The sequence below is a fragment of the Salmo salar genome, chromosome 05 (assembly GCF_965601325.2).
Source record: "Salmo salar chromosome 05, fSalSal1, whole genome shotgun sequence".
NCBI lineage: Eukaryota > Metazoa > Chordata > Actinopteri > Salmoniformes > Salmonidae > Salmo > Salmo salar.
In genome coordinates, this window is record NC_138295.1 from 79,268,811 (window position 1) to 79,288,793 (window position 19,983).

Consider the following 19,983-nt stretch of genomic DNA (forward strand, 5'->3'; position numbering starts at 1 on the left):
AGGATGACAAGGAATCTGCTTTTACTGCAGGAGCCAGACTGGGTAATCTGCATGTTTGGTTACTTAGGTGTGTCTCTTTTTTTACTCTCTGATGGGTGTGTTCTTTATAGCGTTCCAATTCTTCTTACAGAGGTGTATGGCTCCATAGCTCAGTGGTTAGAGCACTGGTCTTGTAAACCAGGGGTCGTGAGTTCAATTCTCACTGGGGCCTTGATTTTGACTCCACCCTCTAAGACATTCATCTGAAACTTTACACAGGGTGGGACTTACCATTTCTCTCGCTCTATACAGCAGAAAGTTCAAAATGTGACAACAAACTGACCATATTGCCCTGCACAAATAATTATCTGCTGTACTACTACTGTAAGAGACATTGCCAAACAAACTGAGGATATGATTCCACGTTTGCCGATTCTTTCCTGGGCCGCCAATCATGACTAAAAAAAGAGCTGAAACTAGAGACAGGAGTAGCAGAAGTCATGAAAACCAGTGATGCATGTTGAAGGAATAATATCATTAACTTAAACTTTTGCTTATATTAACTGTAACTCAGGAAAAACTTTTCAATTGTTGCGAGTTGCGTATATATTTTTGTCCAGTATAGTAAAGAATGGCTAATTCTGAGAAAGTATTAAAACCTCTTAGGGCTAGGGGGCAGTATCCTGAATTTCTGCCTGACTGACTTGCCCATAGTAAACTTCCTGTTACTCAGGCCCAGAAGCTAGGAAATGCATATAATTGGTAGAATTTGATAGAAAACACTTTGAAGTTTCTAAACTGTTAAAATAATGTCTGTGAGTATAACAGAATTGATATGGCAGGCGAAAACCCAGAGGAAAATCCATCCAGAAATCCTATGTTTTTGGAAGTAACAGGCCTTTCCAATGCAAGTCTATGGGCCTACATATAACAATTCCTCCCAGATTGCAGTACCTATGGATTCCACTAGATGTCAACAGTCTTTATACAGAGTTTCAGGCTTGTTTCTTGAAAAACGAACAAGTAATAGTCGTTTTTTTCCAAGGGAGCTCAACAGGAAAGTAGGCTTTTGGTGCGCCTGAATGAGGGCGTGCTCTTTGTTATTTTCCTTTCCTATTGAACACCGTTCTTTCCGTCTGAAATATTATCGTTTATTTACATACCTGCGGGTACCTGTGGATTGAATAGAAACATTGTTTGACTTGTTTGGACGAAGTTTACCGGTAGCATTTTGGATTCCTTTGTATGCATGTTGAAGGAGTGGATTACTGAAATCAATGGCGCCAACTCAATTGACTTTTTTGGACATAAAGAAGGACTTTATCGAACAAATCAAACATTCGTTGCGTAGCTGGGACCCTTGCGATTGCAAGCAGAGGAAGATCTTCAAAGGTAAGTGATTTATTTAATCGCTATTTGCCATTTTGTAAAGCCTGTATTGGTTGAAAAAAATATTTGGATGTGGGGAGCTGTCCTCAGATAATCACATGGTATGCTTTCGCCGTAAAGCCTTTTTGAAATCTGACAACGCAGTTGGATTAACAAGACGTTAAGCTTTTAAATGATATAAGACACTTGTATGTTCATGAATGTTTAATATTGTGATGTTGACATTTGAATTTGGCGCTCTCCAATTTCACCGGATGTTGTCGGAAGAGGGTATTACTGTCCTGCCTGAGGGTCACATAGACCTGGGAGAGTTTGTCATTAAATGTATAACAAAGGATGACAAGGAATCTGCTTTTACTGCAGGAGCCAGACTGGGTAACCTGCATGTTTGGTTACTTAGGTGTGTCTCTTTTTTTACTCTCTGATGGGTGTGTTCTTTATAGCGTTCCAATTCTTCTTACAGAGGTGTATGGCTCCATAGCTCAGTGGTTAGAGCACTGGTCTTGTAAACCAGGGGTCGTGAGTTCAATTCTCACTGGGGCCTTGATTTTGACTCCACCCTCTAAGACATTCATCTGAAACTTTACACAGGGTGGGATATACCATTTCTCTCGCTCTATACAGCAGAAAGTTCAAAATGTGACAACAAACTGACCATATTGCCCTGCACAAATAATTATCTGCTGTACTACTACTACTGTAAGAGACATTGCCAAACAAACTGAGGATACGATTCCACGTTTGCCGATTCTGTCCTGGGCCGCCAATCATGACTAAAAAAGAGCTGAAACTAGAGACAGGAGTAGCAGAAGTCATGAAAACCAGTGATGCATGTTGAAGGAATAATATCATTAACTTAAACTTTTGCTTATATTAACTGTAACTCAGGAAAAACTTTTCAATTGTTGCGAGTTGCGTATATATTTTTGTCCAGTATAGTAAAGAATGGCTAATTCTGAGAAAGTATTAAAACCTCTTAGGGCTAGGGGGCAGTATCCTGAATTTCTGCCTGACTGACTTGCCCATAGTAAACTTCCTGTTACTCAGGCCCAGAAGCTAGGAAATGCATATAATTGGTAGAATTTGATAGAAAACACTTTGAAGTTTCTAAACTGTTAAAATAATGTCTGTGAGTATAACAGAATTGATATGGCAGGCGAAAACCCAGAGGAAAATCCATCCAGAAATCCTATGTTTTTGGAAGTAACAGGCCTTTCCAATGCAAGTCTATGGGCCTACATATAACAATTCCTCCCAGATTGCAGTACCTATGGATTCCACTAGATGTCAACAGTCTTTATACAGAGTTTCAGGCTTGTTTCTTGAAAAACGAACAAGTAATAGTCGTTTTTTTCCAAGGGAGCTCAACAGGAAAGTAGGCTTTTGGTGCGCCTGAATGAGGGCGTGCTCTTTGTTATTTTCCTTTCCTATTGAACACCGTTCTTTCCGTCTGAAATATTATCGTTTATTTACATACCTGCGGGTACCTGTGGATTGAATAGAAACATTGTTTGACTTGTTTGGACGAAGTTTACCGGTAGCATTTTGGATTCCTTTGTATGCATGTTGAAGGAGTGGATTACTGAAATCAATGGCGCCAACTCAATTGACTTTTTTGGACATAAAGAAGGACTTTATCGAACAAATCAAACATTCGTTGCGTAGCTGGGACCCTTGCGATTGCAAGCAGAGGAAGATCTTCAAAGGTAAGTGATTTATTTAATCGCTATTTGCCATTTTGTAAAGCCTGTATTGGTTGAAAAAAATATTTGGATGTGGGGAGCTGTCCTCAGATAATCACATGGTATGCTTTCGCCGTAAAGCCTTTTTGAAATCTGACAACGCAGTTGGATTAACAAGACGTTAAGCTTTTAAATGATATAAGACACTTGTATGTTCATGAATGTTTAATATTGTGATGTTGACATTTGAATTTGGCGCTCTCCAATTTCACCGGATGTTGTCGGAAGAGGGTATTACTGTCCTGCCTGAGGGTCACATAGACCTGGGAGAGTTTGTCATTAAATGTATAACAAAGGATGACAAGGAATCTGCTTTTACTGCAGGAGCCAGACTGGGTAACCTGCATGTTTGGTTACTTAGGTGTGTCTCTTTTTTTACTCTCTGATGGGTGTGTTCTTTATAGCGTTCCAATTCTTCTTACAGAGGTGTATGGCTCCATAGCTCAGTGGTTAGAGCACTAGTCTTGTAAACCAGGGGTCGTGAGTTCAATTCTCACTGGGGCCTTGATTTTGACTCCACCCTCTAAGACATTCATCTGAAACTTTACACAGGGTGGGACTTACCATTTCTCTCGCTCTATACAGCAGAAAGTTCAAAATGTGACAACAAACTGACCATATTGCCCTGCACAAATAATTATCTGCTGTACTACTACTACTGTAAGAGACATTGCCAAACAAACTGAGGATACGATTCCACGTTTGCCGATTCTGTCCTGGGCCGCCAATCATGACTAAAAAAGAGCTGAAACTAGAGACAGGAGTAGCAGAAGTCATGAAAACCAGTGATGCATGTTGAAGGAATAATATCATTAACTTAAACTTTTGCTTATATTAACTGTAACTCAGGAAAAACTTTTCAATTGTTGCGAGTTGCGTATATATTTTTGTCCAGTATAGTAAAGAATGGCTAATTCTGAGAAAGTATTAAAACCTCTTAGGGCTAGGGGGCAGTATCAGTGGTTAGAGCACTGGTCTTGTAAACCAGGGGTCGTGAGTTCAATTCTCACTGGGGCCTTGATTTTGACTCCACCCTCTAAGACATTCATCTGAAACTTTACACAGGGTGGGACTTACCATTTCTCTCGCTCTATACAGCAGAAAGTTCAAAATGTGACAACAAACTGACCATATTGCCCTGCACAAATAATTATCTGCTGTACTACTACTACTGTAAGAGACATTGCCAAACAAACTGAGGATACGATTCCACGTTTGCCGATTCTGTCCTGGGCCGCCAATCATGACTAAAAAAGAGCTGAAACTAGAGACAGGAGTAGCAGAAGTCATGAAAACCAGTGATGCATGTTGAAGGAATAATATCATTAACTTAAACTTTTATCATTAACTTAAACTTTTGCTTATATTAACTGTAACTCAGGAAAAACTTTTCAATTGTTGCGAGTTGCGTATATATTTTTGTCCAGTATAGTAAAGAATGGCTAATTCTGAGAAAGTATTAAAACTTCTTAGGGCTAGGGGGCAGTATCCTGAATTTCTGCCTGACTGACTTGCCCATAGTAAACTTCCTGTTACTCAGGCCCAGAAGCTAGGAAATGCATATAATTGGTAGAATTTGATAGAAAACACTTTGAAGTTTCTAAACTGTTAAAATAATGTCTGTGAGTATAACAGAATTGATATGGCAGGCGAAAACCCAGAGGAAAATCCATCCAGAAATCCTATGTTTTTGGAAGTAACAGGCCTTTCCAATGCAAGTCTATGGGCCTACATATAACAATTCCTCCCAGATTGCAGTACCTATGGATTCCACTAGATGTCAACAGTCTTTATACAGAGTTTCAGGCTTGTTTCTTGAAAAACGAACAAGTAATAGTCGTTTTTTTCCAAGGGAGCTCAACAGGAAAGTAGGCTTTTGGTGCGCCTGAATGAGGGCGTGCTCTTTGTTATTTTCCTTTCCTATTGAACACCGTTCTTTCCGTCTGAAATATTATCGTTTATTTACATACCTGCGGGTACCTGTGGATTGAATAGAAACATTGTTTGACTTGTTTGGACGAAGTTTACCGGTAGCATTTTGGATTCCTTTGTATGCATGTTGAAGGAGTGGATTATTGAAATCAATGGCGCCAACTCAATTGACTTTTTTGGACATAAAGAAGGACTTTATCGAACAAATCAAACATTCGTTGCGTAGCTGGGACCCTTGCGATTGCAAGCAGAGGAAGATCTTCAAAGGTAAGTGATTTATTTAATCGCTATTTGCCATTTTGTAAAGCCTGTATTGGTTGAAAAAAATATTTGGATGTGGGGAGCTGTCCTCAGATAATCACATGGTATGCTTTCGCCGTAAAGCCTTTTTGAAATCTGACAACGCAGTTGGATTAACAAGACGTTAAGCTTTTAAATGATATAAGACACTTGTATGTTCATGAATGTTTAATATTGTGATGTTGACATTTGAATTTGGCGCTCTCCAATTTCACCGGATGTTGTCGGAAGAGGGTATTACTGTCCTGCCTGAGGGTCACATAGACCTGGGAGAGTTTGTCATTAAATGTATAACAAAGGATGACAAGGAATCTGCTTTTACTGCAGGAGCCAGACTGTGTAACCTGCATGTTTGGTTACTTAGGTGTGTCTCTTTTTTTACTCTCTGATGGGTGTGTTCTTTTTAGCGTTCCAATTCTTCTTACAGAGGTGTATGGCTCCATAGCTCAGTGGTTAGAGCACTGGTCTTGTAAACCAGGGGTCATGAGTTTAATTCTCACTGGGGCCTTGATTTTGACTCCACCCTCTAAGACATTCATCTGAAACTTTACACAGGGTGGGACTTACCATTTCTCTCGCTCTATACAGCAGAAAGTTCAAAATGTGACAACAAACTGACCATATTGCCCTGCACAAATAATTATCTGCTGTACTACTACTGTAAGAGACATTGCCAAACAAACTGAGGATATGATTCCACGTTTGCCGATTCTTTCCTGGGCCGCCAATCATGACTAAAAAAAGAGCTGAATCTAGAGACAGGAGTAGCAGAAGTCATGAAAACCAGTGATGCATGTTGAAGGAATAATATCATTAACTTAAACTTTTGCTTATATTAACTGTAACTCAGGAAAAACTTTTCAATTGTTGCGAGTTGCGTATATATTTTTGTCCAGTATAGTAAAGAATGGCTAATTCTGAGAAAGTATTAAAACCTCTTAGGGCTAGGGGGCAGTATCCTGAATTTCTGCCTGACTGACTTGCCCATAGTAAACTTCCTGTTACTCAGGCCCAGAAGCTAGGAAATGCATATAATTGGTAGAATTTGATAGAAAACACTTTGAAGTTTCTAAACTGTTAAAATAATGTCTGTGAGTATAACAGAATTGATATGGCAGGCGAAAACCCAGAGGAAAATCCATCCAGAAATCCTATGTTTTTGGAAGTAACAGGCCTTTCCAATGCAAGTCTATGGGCCTACATATAACAATTCCTCCCAGATTGCAGTACCTATGGATTCCACTAGATGTCAACAGTCTTTATACAGAGTTTCAGGCTTGTTTCTTGAAAAACGAACAAGTAATAGTCGTTTTTTTCCAAGGGAGCTCAACAGGAAAGTAGGCTTTTGGTGCGCCTGAATGAGGGCGTGCTCTTTGTTATTTTCCTTTCCTATTGAACACCGTTCTTTCCGTCTGAAATATTATCGTTTATTTACATACCTGCGGGTACCTGTGGATTGAATAGAAACATTGTTTGACTTGTTTGGACGAAGTTTACCGGTAGCATTTTGGATTCCTTTGTATGCATGTTGAAGGAGTGGATTACTGAAATCAATGGCGCCAACTCAATTGACTTTTTTGGACATAAAGAAGGACTTTATCGAACAAATCAAACATTCGTTGCGTAGCTGGGACCCTTGCGATTGCAAGCAGAGGAAGATCTTCAAAGGTAAGTGATTTATTTAATCGCTATTTGCCATTTTGTAAAGCCTGTATTGGTTGAAAAAAATATTTGGATGTGGGGAGCTGTCCTCAGATAATCACATGGTATGCTTTCGCCGTAAAGCCTTTTTGAAATCTGACAACGCAGTTGGATTAACAAGACGTTAAGCTTTTAAATGATATAAGACACTTGTATGTTCATGAATGTTTAATATTGTGATGTTGACATTTGAATTTGGCGCTCTCCAATTTCACCGGATGTTGTCGGAAGAGGGTATTACTGTCCTGCCTGAGGGTCACATAGACCTGGGAGAGTTTGTCATTAAATGTATAACAAAGGATGACAAGGAATCTGCTTTTACTGCAGGAGCCAGACTGGGTAACCTGCATGTTTGGTTACTTAGGTGTGTCTCTTTTTTTACTCTCTGATGGGTGTGTTCTTTATAGCGTTCCAATTCTTCTTACAGAGGTGTATGGCTCCATAGCTCAGTGGTTAGAGCACTAGTCTTGTAAACCAGGGGTCGTGAGTTCAATTCTCACTGGGGCCTTGATTTTGACTCCACCCTCTAAGACATTCATCTGAAACTTTACACAGGGTGGGACTTACCATTTCTCTCGCTCTATACAGCAGAAAGTTCAAAATGTGACAACAAACTGACCATATTGCCCTGCACAAATAATTATCTGCTGTACTACTACTACTGTAAGAGACATTGCCAAACAAACTGAGGATACGATTCCACGTTTGCCGATTCTGTCCTGGGCCGCCAATCATGACTAAAAAAGAGCTGAAACTAGAGACAGGAGTAGCAGAAGTCATGAAAACCAGTGATGCATGTTGAAGGAATAATATCATTAACTTAAACTTTTGCTTATATTAACTGTAACTCAGGAAAAACTTTTCAATTGTTGCGAGTTGCGTATATATTTTTGTCCAGTATAGTAAAGAATGGCTAATTCTGAGAAAGTATTAAAACCTCTTAGGGCTAGGGGGCAGTATCAGTGGTTAGAGCACTGGTCTTGTAAACCAGGGGTCGTGAGTTCAATTCTCACTGGGGCCTTGATTTTGACTCCACCCTCTAAGACATTCATCTGAAACTTTACACAGGGTGGGACTTACCATTTCTCTCGCTCTATACAGCAGAAAGTTCAAAATGTGACAACAAACTGACCATATTGCCCTGCACAAATAATTATCTGCTGTACTACTACTACTGTAAGAGACATTGCCAAACAAACTGAGGATACGATTCCACGTTTGCCGATTCTGTCCTGGGCCGCCAATCATGACTAAAAAAGAGCTGAAACTAGAGACAGGAGTAGCAGAAGTCATGAAAACCAGTGATGCATGTTGAAGGAATAATATCATTAACTTAAACTTTTATCATTAACTTAAACTTTTGCTTATATTAACTGTAACTCAGGAAAAACTTTTCAATTGTTGCGAGTTGCGTATATATTTTTGTCCAGTATAGTAAAGAATGGCTAATTCTGAGAAAGTATTAAAACTTCTTAGGGCTAGGGGGCAGTATCCTGAATTTCTGCCTGACTGACTTGCCCATAGTAAACTTCCTGTTACTCAGGCCCAGAAGCTAGGAAATGCATATAATTGGTAGAATTTGATAGAAAACACTTTGAAGTTTCTAAACTGTTAAAATAATGTCTGTGAGTATAACAGAATTGATATGGCAGGCGAAAACCCAGAGGAAAATCCATCCAGAAATCCTATGTTTTTGGAAGTAACAGGCCTTTCCAATGCAAGTCTATGGGCCTACATATAACAATTCCTCCCAGATTGCAGTACCTATGGATTCCACTAGATGTCAACAGTCTTTATACAGAGTTTCAGGCTTGTTTCTTGAAAAACGAACAAGTAATAGTCGTTTTTTTCCAAGGGAGCTCAACAGGAAAGTAGGCTTTTGGTGCGCCTGAATGAGGGCGTGCTCTTTGTTATTTTCCTTTCCTATTGAACACCGTTCTTTCCGTCTGAAATATTATCGTTTATTTACATACCTGCGGGTACCTGTGGATTGAATAGAAACATTGTTTGACTTGTTTGGACGAAGTTTACCGGTAGCATTTTGGATTCCTTTGTATGCATGTTGAAGGAGTGGATTATTGAAATCAATGGCGCCAACTCAATTGACTTTTTTGGACATAAAGAAGGACTTTATCGAACAAATCAAACATTCGTTGCGTAGCTGGGACCCTTGCGATTGCAAGCAGAGGAAGATCTTCAAAGGTAAGTGATTTATTTAATCGCTATTTGCCATTTTGTAAAGCCTGTATTGGTTGAAAAAAATATTTGGATGTGGGGAGCTGTCCTCAGATAATCACATGGTATGCTTTCGCCGTAAAGCCTTTTTGAAATCTGACAACGCAGTTGGATTAACAAGACGTTAAGCTTTTAAATGATATAAGACACTTGTATGTTCATGAATGTTTAATATTGTGATGTTGACATTTGAATTTGGCGCTCTCCAATTTCACCGGATGTTGTCGGAAGAGGGTATTACTGTCCTGCCTGAGGGTCACATAGACCTGGGAGAGTTTGTCATTAAATGTATAACAAAGGATGACAAGGAATCTGCTTTTACTGCAGGAGCCAGACTGTGTAACCTGCATGTTTGGTTACTTAGGTGTGTCTCTTTTTTTACTCTCTGATGGGTGTGTTCTTTTTAGCGTTCCAATTCTTCTTACAGAGGTGTATGGCTCCATAGCTCAGTGGTTAGAGCACTGGTCTTGTAAACCAGGGGTCATGAGTTTAATTCTCACTGGGGCCTTGATTTTGACTCCACCCTCTAAGACATTCATCTGAAACTTTACACAGGGTGGGACTTACCATTTCTCTCGCTCTATACAGCAGAAAGTTCAAAATGTGACAACAAACTGACCATATTGCCCTGCACAAATAATTATCTGCTGTACTACTACTATTGTAAGAGACATTGCCAAACAAACTGAGGATACGATTCCACGTTTGCCGATTCTGTCCTGGGCCGCCAATCATGACTAAAAAAGAGCTGAAACTAGAGACAGGAGTAGCAGAAGTCATGAAAACCAGTGATGCATGTTGAAGGAATAATATCATTAACTTAAACTTTTGCTTATATTAACTGTAACTCAGGAAAAACTTTTCAATTGTTGCGAGTTGCGTATATATTTTTGTCCAGTATAGTAAAGAATGGCTAATTCTGAGAAAGTATTAAAACTTCTTAGGGCTAGGGGGCAGTATCCTGAATTTCTGCCTGACTGACTTGCCCATAGTAAACTTCCTGTTACTCAGGCCCAGAAGCTAGGAAATGCATATAATTGGTAGAATTTGATAGAAAACACTGTGAAGTTTCTAAACTGTTAAAATAATGTCTGTGAGTATAACAGAATTGATATGGCAGGCGAAAACCCAGAGGAAAATCCATCCAGAAATCCTATGTTTTTGGAAGTAACAGGCCTTTCCAATGCAAGTCTATGGGCCTACATATAACAATTCCTCCCAGATTGCAGTACCTATGGATTCCACTAGATGTCAACAGTCTTTATACAGAGTTTCAGGCTTGTTTCTTGAAAAACGAACAAGTAATAGTCGTTTTTTTCCAAGGGAGCTCAACAGGAAAGTAGGCTTTTGGTGCGCCTGAATGAGGGCGTGCTCTTTGTTATTTTCCTTTCCTATTGAACACCGTTCTTTCCGTCTGAAATATTATCGTTTATTTACATACCTGCGGGTACCTGTGGATTGAATAGAAACATTGTTTGACTTGTTTGGACGAAGTTTACCGGTAGCATTTTGGATTCCTTTGTATGCATGTTGAAGGAGTGGATTACTGAAATCAATAGCGCCAACTCAATTGACTTTTTTGGACATAAAGAAGGACTTTATCGAACAAATCAAACATTCGTTGCGTAGCTGGGACCCTTGCGATTGCAAGCAGAGGAAGATCTTCAAAGGTAAGTGATTTATTTAATCGCTATTTGCCATTTTGTAAAGCCTGTATTGGTTGAAAAAAATATTTGGATGTGGGGAGCTGTCCTCAGATAATCACATGGTATGCTTTCGCCGTAAAGCCTTTTTGAAATCTGACAACGCAGTTGGATTAACAAGACGTTAAGCTTTTAAATGATATAAGACACTTGTATGTTCATGAATGTTTAATATTGTGATGTTGACATTTGAATTTGGCACTCTCCAATTTCACCGGATGTTGTCGGAAGAGGGTATTACTGTCCTGCCTGAGGGTCACATAGACCTGGGAGAGTTTGTCATTAAATGTATAACAAAGGATGACAAGGAATCTGCTTTTACTGCAGGAGCCAGACTGGGTAACCTGCATGTTTGGTTACTTAGGTGTGTCTCTTTTTTTACTCTCTGATGGGTGTGTTCTTTATAGCGTTCCAAGTCTTCTTACAGAGGTGTATGGCTCCATAGCTCAGTGGTTAGAGCACTAGTCTTGTAAACCAGGGGTCGTGAGTTCAATTCTCACTGGGGCCTTGATTTTGACTCCACCCTCTAAGACATTCATCTGAAACTTTACACAGGGTGGGACTTACCATTTCTCTCGCTCTATACAGCAGAAAGTTCAAAATGTGACAACAAACTGACCATATTGCCCTGCACAAATAATTATCTGCTGTACTACTACTGTAAGAGACATTGCCAAACAAACTGAGGATACGATTCCACGTTTGCCGATTCTGTCCTGGGCCGCCAATCATGACTAAAAAAGAGCTGAAACTAGAGACAGGAGTAGCAGAAGTCATGAAAACCAGTGATGCATGTTGAAGGAATAATATCATTAACTTAAACTTTTGATTATATTAACTGTAACTCAGGAAAAACTTTTCAATTGTTGCGAGTTGCGTATATATTTTTGTCCAGTATAGTAAAGAATGGCTAATTCTGAGAAAGTATTAAAACTTCTTAGGGCCAGGGGGCAGTATCCTGAATTTCTGCCTGACTGACTTGCCCATAGTAAACTTCCTGTTACTCAGGCCCAGAAGCTAGGAAATGCATATAATTGGTAGAATTTGATAGAAAACACTTTGAAGTTTCTAAACTGTTAAAATAATGTCTGTGAGTATAACAGAATTGATATGGCAGGCGAAAACCCAGAGGAAAATCCATCCAGAAATCCTATGTTTTTGGAAGTAACAGGCCTTTCCAATGCAAGTCTATGGGCCTACATATAACAATTCCTCCCAGATTGCAGTACCTATGGATTCCACTAGATGTCAACAGTCTTTATACAGAGTTTCAGGCTTGTTTCTTGAAAAACGAACAAGTAATAGTCATTTTTTTCCAAGGGAGCTCAACAGGAAAGTAGGCTTTTGGTGCGCCTGAATGAGGGCGTGCTCTTTGTTATTTTCCTTTCATATTGAACACCGTTCTTTCCGTCTGAAATATTATCGTTTATTTACATACCTGCGGGTACCTGTGGATTGAATAGAAACATTGTTTGACTTGTTTGGACGAAGTTTACCGGTAGCATTTTGGATTCCTTTGTATGCATGTTGAAGGAGTGGATTACTGAAATCAATGGCGCCAACTCAATTGACTTTTTTGGACATAAAGAAGGACTTTATCGAACAAATCAAACATTCGTTGCGTAGCTGGGACCCTACGATTCCACGTTTGCCGATTCTGTCCTGGGCCGCCAATCATGACTAAAAAAGAGCTGAAACTAGAGACAGGAGTAGCAGAAGTCATGAAAACCAGTGATGCATGTTGAAGGAATAATATCATTAACTTAAACTTTTGCTTATATTAACTGTAACTCAGGAAAAACTTTTCAATTGTTGCGAGTTGCGTATATATTTTTGTCCAGTATAGTAAAGAATGGCTAATTCTGAGAAAGTATTAAAACTTCTTAGGGCTAGGGGGCAGTATCCTGAATTTCTGCCTGACTGACTTGCCCATAGTAAACTTCCTGTTACTCAGGCCCAGAATCTAGGAAATGCATATAATTGGTAGAATTTGATAGAAAACACTTTGAAGTTTCTAAACTGTTAAAATAATGTCTGTGAGTATAACAGAATTGATATGGCAGGCGAAAACCCAGAGGAAAATCCATCCAGAAATCCTATGTTTTTGGAAGTAACAGGCCTTTCCAATGCAAGTCTATGGGCCTACATATAACAATTCCTCCCAGATTGCAGTACCTATGGATTCCACTAGATGTCAACAGTCTTTATACAGAGTTTCAGGCTTGTTTCTTGAAAAATGACCAAGTAATAGTCATTTTTTTCCAAGGGAGCTCAACAGGAAAGTAGGCTTTTGGTGCGCCTGAATGAGGGCGTGCTCTTTGTTATTTTCCTTTCCTATTGAACACCGTTCTTTCCGTCTGAAATATTATCGTTTATTTACATACCTGCGGGTACTTGTGGATTGAATAGAAACATTGTTTGACTTGTTTGGACGAAGTTTACCGGTAGCATTTTGGATTCCTTTGTATGCATGTTGAAGGAGTGGATTACTGAAATCAATGGCGCCAACTCAATTTACTTTTTTGGACATAAAGAAGGACTTTATCGAACAAATCAAACATTCGTTGCGTAGCTCAAATCAAATCAAATCAATCAAATTTATTTTTATATAGCCCTTCGTACATCACCTGATATTCTCAAAGTGCTGTACAGAAACCCAGCCTAAAACCCCAAACAGCAAGCAAAGCATGTGAAAGAAGCACGGTGGCTAGGAAAAACTCCCTAGGAAAAACTCCCTAGAAAGGCCAAAAACCTAGGAAGAAACCTAGAGAGGAACCAGGCTATGAGGGGTGGCCAGTCCTCTTCTGGCTGTGCAGGGTGGATATTATAACAGAACATGGTCAAAATGTTAAAATGTTAAAATGTTCATAAATGACCAGCATGGTCAAATAATAATAATCATAGTAGTTGTCGAGGGTGCAACAAGCACGTCCGGTGAACAGGTCAGGGTTCCATAGCCGCAGGCAGAACAGTTGAAACTGGAGCAGCAGCACGGCCAGGTGGACTGGGGACAGCAAGGAGTCATCATACCAGGTAGTCCTGAGGCATGGTCCTAGGGCTCAGGTCCTCCGAGAGAAAGACAGAAAGAGAGAAAGAGAGAATTAGAGAGAGCATATTTAAATACACACAGGACACCGGATAAGACAAGAGAAATACTCCAGATGTAACAGACTGACCCTAGCCCCCCGACACATAAACTACTGCAGCATAAATACTGGAGGCTGAGACAGGAGGGATCAGAAGACACTGTGGCCCCATCCGATGATACCCCCGGACAGGGCCAAACAGGCAGGATATAACCCCACCCACTTTGCCAAAGCACAGCCCCCACACCACTAGAGGGATGTCTCCAACCACCAACTTACCGTCCTAAGACAAGGCCGAGTATAGCCCACAACGATCTCCGCCATGGCACAACCCAAGGGGGGTGGGGGGGGCGCCAACCCAGACAGGAAGACCACGTCAGTGACTCAACCCACTCAAGTGACGCACCCCTCCCATGGACGGCATGGAAGAACACCAGTAGGCCAGTGACTCAGCCTCTGTAAAAGGGTTAGAGGCAGAGAATCCCAGTGGAAAGAGGGGAACCGGCAAGGCAGAGACAGCAAGGGCGGTTCGTTGCTCCAGCCTTTCCGTTCACCTTCACACTCCTGGGCCAGACTATACTTAATCATAGGACCTACTGAAGAGATAAGTCTTCAGTAAAGACTTAAAGGTTGAGACTGAGTCTGCGTCTCTCACATTGGTAGGCAGACCATTCCATAAAAATGGAGCTCTATAGGAGAAAGCCCTACCTCCAGCCGTTTGCTTAGAAATTCTAGGGACAATTAGGAGGCCTGCGTCTTGTGACCGTAGCGTACGTGTAGGTATGTACGGCAGGACCAAATCAGAAAGATAGGTAGGAGCAAGCCCATGTAATGCTTTGTAGGTTAGCAGTAAAACCTTGAAATCAGCCCTTGCCTTAACAGGAAGCCAGTGTAGGGAGGCTAGCACTGGAGTAATATGATCAAATTTTTTGGTTCTAGTCAAGATTCTAGCAGCCGTATTTAGCACTAACTGAAGTTTATTTAGTGCTTTATCCGGGTAGCCGGAAAGTAGAGCATTGCAGTAGTCCAGCCTAGAAGTAACAAAAGCATGGATTAATTTTTCTGCGTCATTTTTGGACAGAAAATTTCTGATTTTTGCAATGTTACGTAGATGGAAAAAAGCTGTCCTTGAAACAGTCTTGATATGTTCTTCAAAAGAGAGATCAGGGTCCAGAGTAACGCCGAGGTCCTTCACAGTTTTATTTGAGACGACTGTACAACCATCCAGATTAATTGTCAGATTCAACAGAAGATCTCTTTGTTTCTTGGGACCTAGAACAAGCATCTCTGTTTTGTCCGAGTTTAAAAGTAGAAAGTTTGCAGCCATCCACTTCTTTATGTCTGAAACACAGGCTTCTAGCGAGGGCAATTTTGGGGCTTCACCATGTTTCATTGAAATGTACAGCTGTGTGTCGTCCGCATAGCAGTGAAATTTAACATTATGTTTTCGAATGACATCCCCAAGAGGTAAAATATATAGTGAAAACAATAGTGGTCCTAAAACGGAACCTTGAGGAACACCGAAATTTACAATTGATTTGTCAGAGGACAAACCATTCACAGAGACAAACTGATATCTTTCCGACAGATAAGATCTAAACCAGGCCAGAACTTGTCCATGTAGACCAATTTGGGTTTCCAATCTCTCCAAAAGAATGTGGTGATCGATGGTATCAAAAGCGGCACTAAGATCTAGGAGCACGAGGACAGATGCAGAGCCTCGGTCTGACGTCATTAAAAGGTCATTTACCACCTTCACAAGTGCAGTCTCAGTGCTATGATGGGGTCTAAAACCAGACTGAAGCGTTTCGTATACATTGTTTGTCTTCAGGAAGGCAGTGAGTTGCTGTGCAACAGCTTTTTCTAAAATTTTGGAGAGGAATGGAAGATTCGATATAAGCCGATAGTTTTTTATAATTTCTGGATCAAGATTCGGCTTTTTCAAGAGAGGCTTTATTACTGCCACTTTTAGTGAGCTTGGTACACATCCGGTGGATAGAGAGCCGTTTATTATGTTCAACATAGGAGGGCCAAGCACAGGAAGCAGCTCTTTCAGTAGTTTAGTTGGAATAGGGTCCAGTATGCAGCTTGAGGGTTTGGAGGCCATGATTATTTTCATCATTGCATCAAGAGATATAGTACTAAAACACTTTAGTATCTCCCTTGATCCTAGGTCCTGGCAGAGTTGTGCAGACTCAGGACAATGGAGCTTTGGAGGAATACCCAGATTTAAAGAGGAGTCTGTAATTTGCTTTCTAATGATCATGATCTTTTCCTCAAAGAAGTTCATAAATTTATTACTGCTGAAGTGAAAGCCATCCTCCATTTGCGAAGGCTGCTTTTTAGTTAGCTTTGCGACAGTATCAAAAAGAAATTTCGGATTGTTCTTATTTTCCTCAATTAAGTTGGAAAAATAGGATGATCGAGCAGCAGTAAGGGCTCTTCGATACTGCACGGTACTGTCTTTCCAAGCTAGTCGGAAGACTTCCAGTTTGGTGTGGCGCCATTTCCGTTCCAATTTTCTGGAAGCTTGCTTCAGAGCTCGTGTATTTTCTGTATACCAGGGAGCTAGTTTCTTATGACAGATGTTTTTAGTTTTTAGGGGTGCAACTGCATCTAGGGTATTGCGCAAGGTTAAATTGAGTTCCTCGGTTAGGTGGTTAACTGATTTTTGTCCTCTGACGTCCTTGGGTAGGCAGAGGCAGTCTGGAAGGGCATCAAGGAATCTTTGGGTTGTCTGAGAATTTATAGCACGACTTTTAATGCTCCTTGGTTGGGGTCTGAGCAGATTATTTGTTGCAATTGCAAACGTAATAAAATGGTGGTCCGATAGTCCAGGATTATGAGGAAAAACATTTAGATCCACAACATTTATTCCATGGGACAAAACTAGGTCCAGAGTATGACTGTGGCAGTGAGTAGGTCCAGAGACATGTTGGACAAAACCCACTGAGTCGATGATGGCTCCGAAAGCCTTTTGGAGTGGGTCTGTGGACTTTTCCATGTGAATGTTAAAGTCACCAAAAATTAGAATATTATCTGCTATGACTACAAGATCCGATAGGAATTCAGGGAACTCAGTGAGGAACACTGCATATGGCCCAGGAGGCCTATAAACAGTAGCTATAAAAAGTGAGTGAGTAGGCTGCATAGATTTCATGACTAGAAGCTCAAAAGACGAAAACGTCATTGTTGTTTTTTTTTTTGTAAATTGAAATTTGCTATCGTAAATGTTAGCAACACCTCCGCCTTTGCCGGATGCACGGGGGGTATGGTCACTAATGTAACCTGGGGGTGAGGCCTCATTTATCACAGTAAATTCATCAGGCTTAAGCCATGTTTCAGTCAGGCCAATCACATCAAGATTATTATCAGTGATTAGTTCATTGACTATAACTGCCTTGGAAGTGAGGGATCTAACATTAAGTAACCCAATTTTGAGATGTGAGGTATCACAATCTCTTTCAATAATGGCAGGAATGGAGGAGGTCTTTATACTAGTGAGATTGCTAAAGCGAACACCGCCATTTTTAATTTTGCCCAACCTAGATCGAGGCACAGACACGGTCTCAATGGGGAAAGCTGAGCTGACTACGCTGACTGTGCTAGTGGCAGACTCCACTAAGCTGGCAGGCTGGCTAACAGCCTGCTGCCTGGCCTGCATCCTATTTCATTGTGGAGCTAGAGGAGTTAGAGCCCTGTCTATGTTCGTAGATAAGATGAGAGCACCCCTCCAGCTAGGATGGAGTCCGTCACTCCTCAACAGGCCAGGCTTGGTCCTGTTTGTGGGTGAGTCCAGAAAGAGGGCCAATTATCTACAAATTCTATCTTTTGGGAGGGGCAGAAAACAGTTTTCAACCAGCGATTGAGTTGTGAGACTCTGCTGTAGAGCTCATCACTCCCCCTAACTGGGAGGGGGCCAGAGACAATTAATCGATGCCGACACATCTTTCTAGCTGATTTACACGCTGAAGCTATGTTGCGCTTGGTGACCTCTGACTGTTTCATCCTAACATCGTTGGTGCCGACGTGGATAACAATATCTCTATACTCTCTACACTCGCCAGTTTTAGCTTTAGCCAGCACCGTCTTTAGATTAGCCTTAACGTCGGTAGCCCTGCCCCCTGGTAAACAGTGTATGATCGCTGGATGATTAGTTTTAAGTCTAATACTGCGGGTAATGGAGTCGCCAATGACTAGGGTTTTCAATTTGTCAGAGCTAATGGTGGGAGCCGTCGACGTCTCAGACCCCACAACGGGAGGAGTAGAGACCAGAGAAGTCTCGGCCTCCGACTCCGACTCGCTTAATGGGGAGAACCGGTTGAAAGTTTCTGTCGGCTGAATAAGCGACACCGGTTGAGCATTCCTACAGCGTTTCCCTCCAGAAGCCATGAGAAAGATGTCCGGCTGCGGGGACCGTGCGAGGGGGTTTATACTAACGTTACTATCTGTACTTACTGGTGGCACAGACGCTGTTTCATCCTTTCCTACACTGAAATTACCCTTGCCTAACGATCGCGTCTGAAGCTGGGCTTGCAGCACAGCTATCCTTGCCGTAAGGCGATCGTTCTCCTGTATATTATAAGTACAACGACTGCAATTAGAAGGCATCATGTTAATGTTACTTAGCTTCGGCTGTTTGAAGTCCTGACGAACCATGTCCAGATAAAACCTCCGGGGTGAAAAAGTTGAATGAAAAAAGTTGAGTGAGGGAAAAAGTAAAAATATACGGTAATGAAAAAGTAAAAAACCGTCAGGTATCAAAGTAAGATCGGCAACAAAAACGCACAGCAGCGTAAACAAGTCTGCAAGTTGTGACCGGAAACCGGAAGCTGGGACCCTTGCGATTGCAAGCAGAGGAAGATCTTCAAAGGTAAGTGATTTATTTAATCGCTATTTGCGATTTTGTAAAGCCTTTATTGGTTGAAAAAAATATTTGGATGTGGGGAGCTGTCCTCAGATAATCACATGGTATGCTTTCGCCGTAAAGCCTTTTTGAAATCTGACAACGCAGTTGGATTAACAAGACGTTAAGCTTTTAAATGATATAAGACACTTGTATGTTCATGAATGTTTAATATTGTGATGTTGACATTTGAATTTGGCGCTCTCCAATTTCGGAAGAGGGTATTACTGTCCTGCCTGAGGGTCACATAGACCTGGGAGAGTTTGTCATTAAATGTATAACAAAGGATGACAAGGAATCTGCTTTTACTGCAGGAGCCAGACTGGGTAACCTGCATGTTTGGTTACTTAGGTGTGTCTCTTTTTTTACTCTCTGATGGGTGTGTTCTTTATAGCGTTCCAATTCTTCTTACAGAGGTGTATGGCTCCATAGCTCAGTGGTTAGAGCACTGGTCTTGTAAACCAGGGGTCGTGAGTTCAATTCTCACTGGGGCCTTGATTTTGACTCCACCCTCTAAGACATTCATCTGAAACTTTACACAGGGTGGGACTTACCATTTCTCTCGCTCTATACAGCAGAAAGTTCAAAATGTGACAACAAACTGACCATATTGCCCTTCACAAATAATTATCTGCTGTACTACTACTGTAAGAGACATTGCCAAACAAACTGAGGATACGATTCCACGTTTGCCGATTCTGTCCTGGGCCGCCAATCATGACTAAAAAAGAGCTGAGACAGGAGTAGCAGAAGTCATGAAAACCAGTGATGCATGTTGAAGGAATAATATCATTAACTTAAACTTTTGCTTATATTAACTGTAACTCAGGAAAAACTTTTCAATTGTTGCGAGTTGCGTATATATTTTTGTCCAGTATAGTAAAGAATGGCTAATTCTGAGAAAGTATTAAAACTTCTTAGGGCTAGGGGGCAGTATGCTGAATTTCTGCCTGACTGACTTGCCCATAGTAAACTTCCTGTTACTCAGGCCCAGAAGTTAGGAAATGTAT

At 40.9% G+C, this 19,983-nt stretch overlaps 8 non-coding genes across 8 annotated transcripts; all 8 read left to right on the forward strand.

The window, feature by feature from the left end:
- The first annotated feature begins 138 nt into the window (after window positions 1–138).
- trnat-ugu (transfer RNA threonine (anticodon UGU)) lies at window positions 139–211 on the forward strand. The gene has a single exon. It is a non-coding gene; the product is annotated as a tRNA-Thr (tRNA).
- A 1,628-nt stretch (window positions 212–1,839) lies between these two features.
- trnat-ugu (transfer RNA threonine (anticodon UGU)) lies at window positions 1,840–1,912 on the forward strand. Its single transcript has one exon. It is a non-coding gene; the product is annotated as a tRNA-Thr (tRNA).
- A 1,630-nt stretch (window positions 1,913–3,542) lies between these two features.
- Window positions 3,543–3,615, forward strand: trnat-ugu (transfer RNA threonine (anticodon UGU)). The gene has a single exon. It is a non-coding gene; the product is annotated as a tRNA-Thr (tRNA).
- Window positions 3,616–5,777: 2,162 nt separating this feature from the next.
- Window positions 5,778–5,850, forward strand: trnat-ugu (transfer RNA threonine (anticodon UGU)). The gene has a single exon. It is a non-coding gene; the product is annotated as a tRNA-Thr (tRNA).
- A 1,628-nt stretch (window positions 5,851–7,478) lies between these two features.
- On the forward strand, window positions 7,479–7,551 carry trnat-ugu (transfer RNA threonine (anticodon UGU)). Its single transcript has one exon. It is a non-coding gene; the product is annotated as a tRNA-Thr (tRNA).
- A 2,162-nt stretch (window positions 7,552–9,713) lies between these two features.
- Window positions 9,714–9,786, forward strand: trnat-ugu (transfer RNA threonine (anticodon UGU)). The gene has a single exon. It is a non-coding gene; the product is annotated as a tRNA-Thr (tRNA).
- A 1,630-nt stretch (window positions 9,787–11,416) lies between these two features.
- Window positions 11,417–11,489, forward strand: trnat-ugu (transfer RNA threonine (anticodon UGU)). Its single transcript has one exon. It is a non-coding gene; the product is annotated as a tRNA-Thr (tRNA).
- Window positions 11,490–19,395: 7,906 nt separating this feature from the next.
- Window positions 19,396–19,468, forward strand: trnat-ugu (transfer RNA threonine (anticodon UGU)). Its single transcript has one exon. It is a non-coding gene; the product is annotated as a tRNA-Thr (tRNA).
- The last annotated feature ends 515 nt before the right edge of the window (window positions 19,469–19,983 follow it).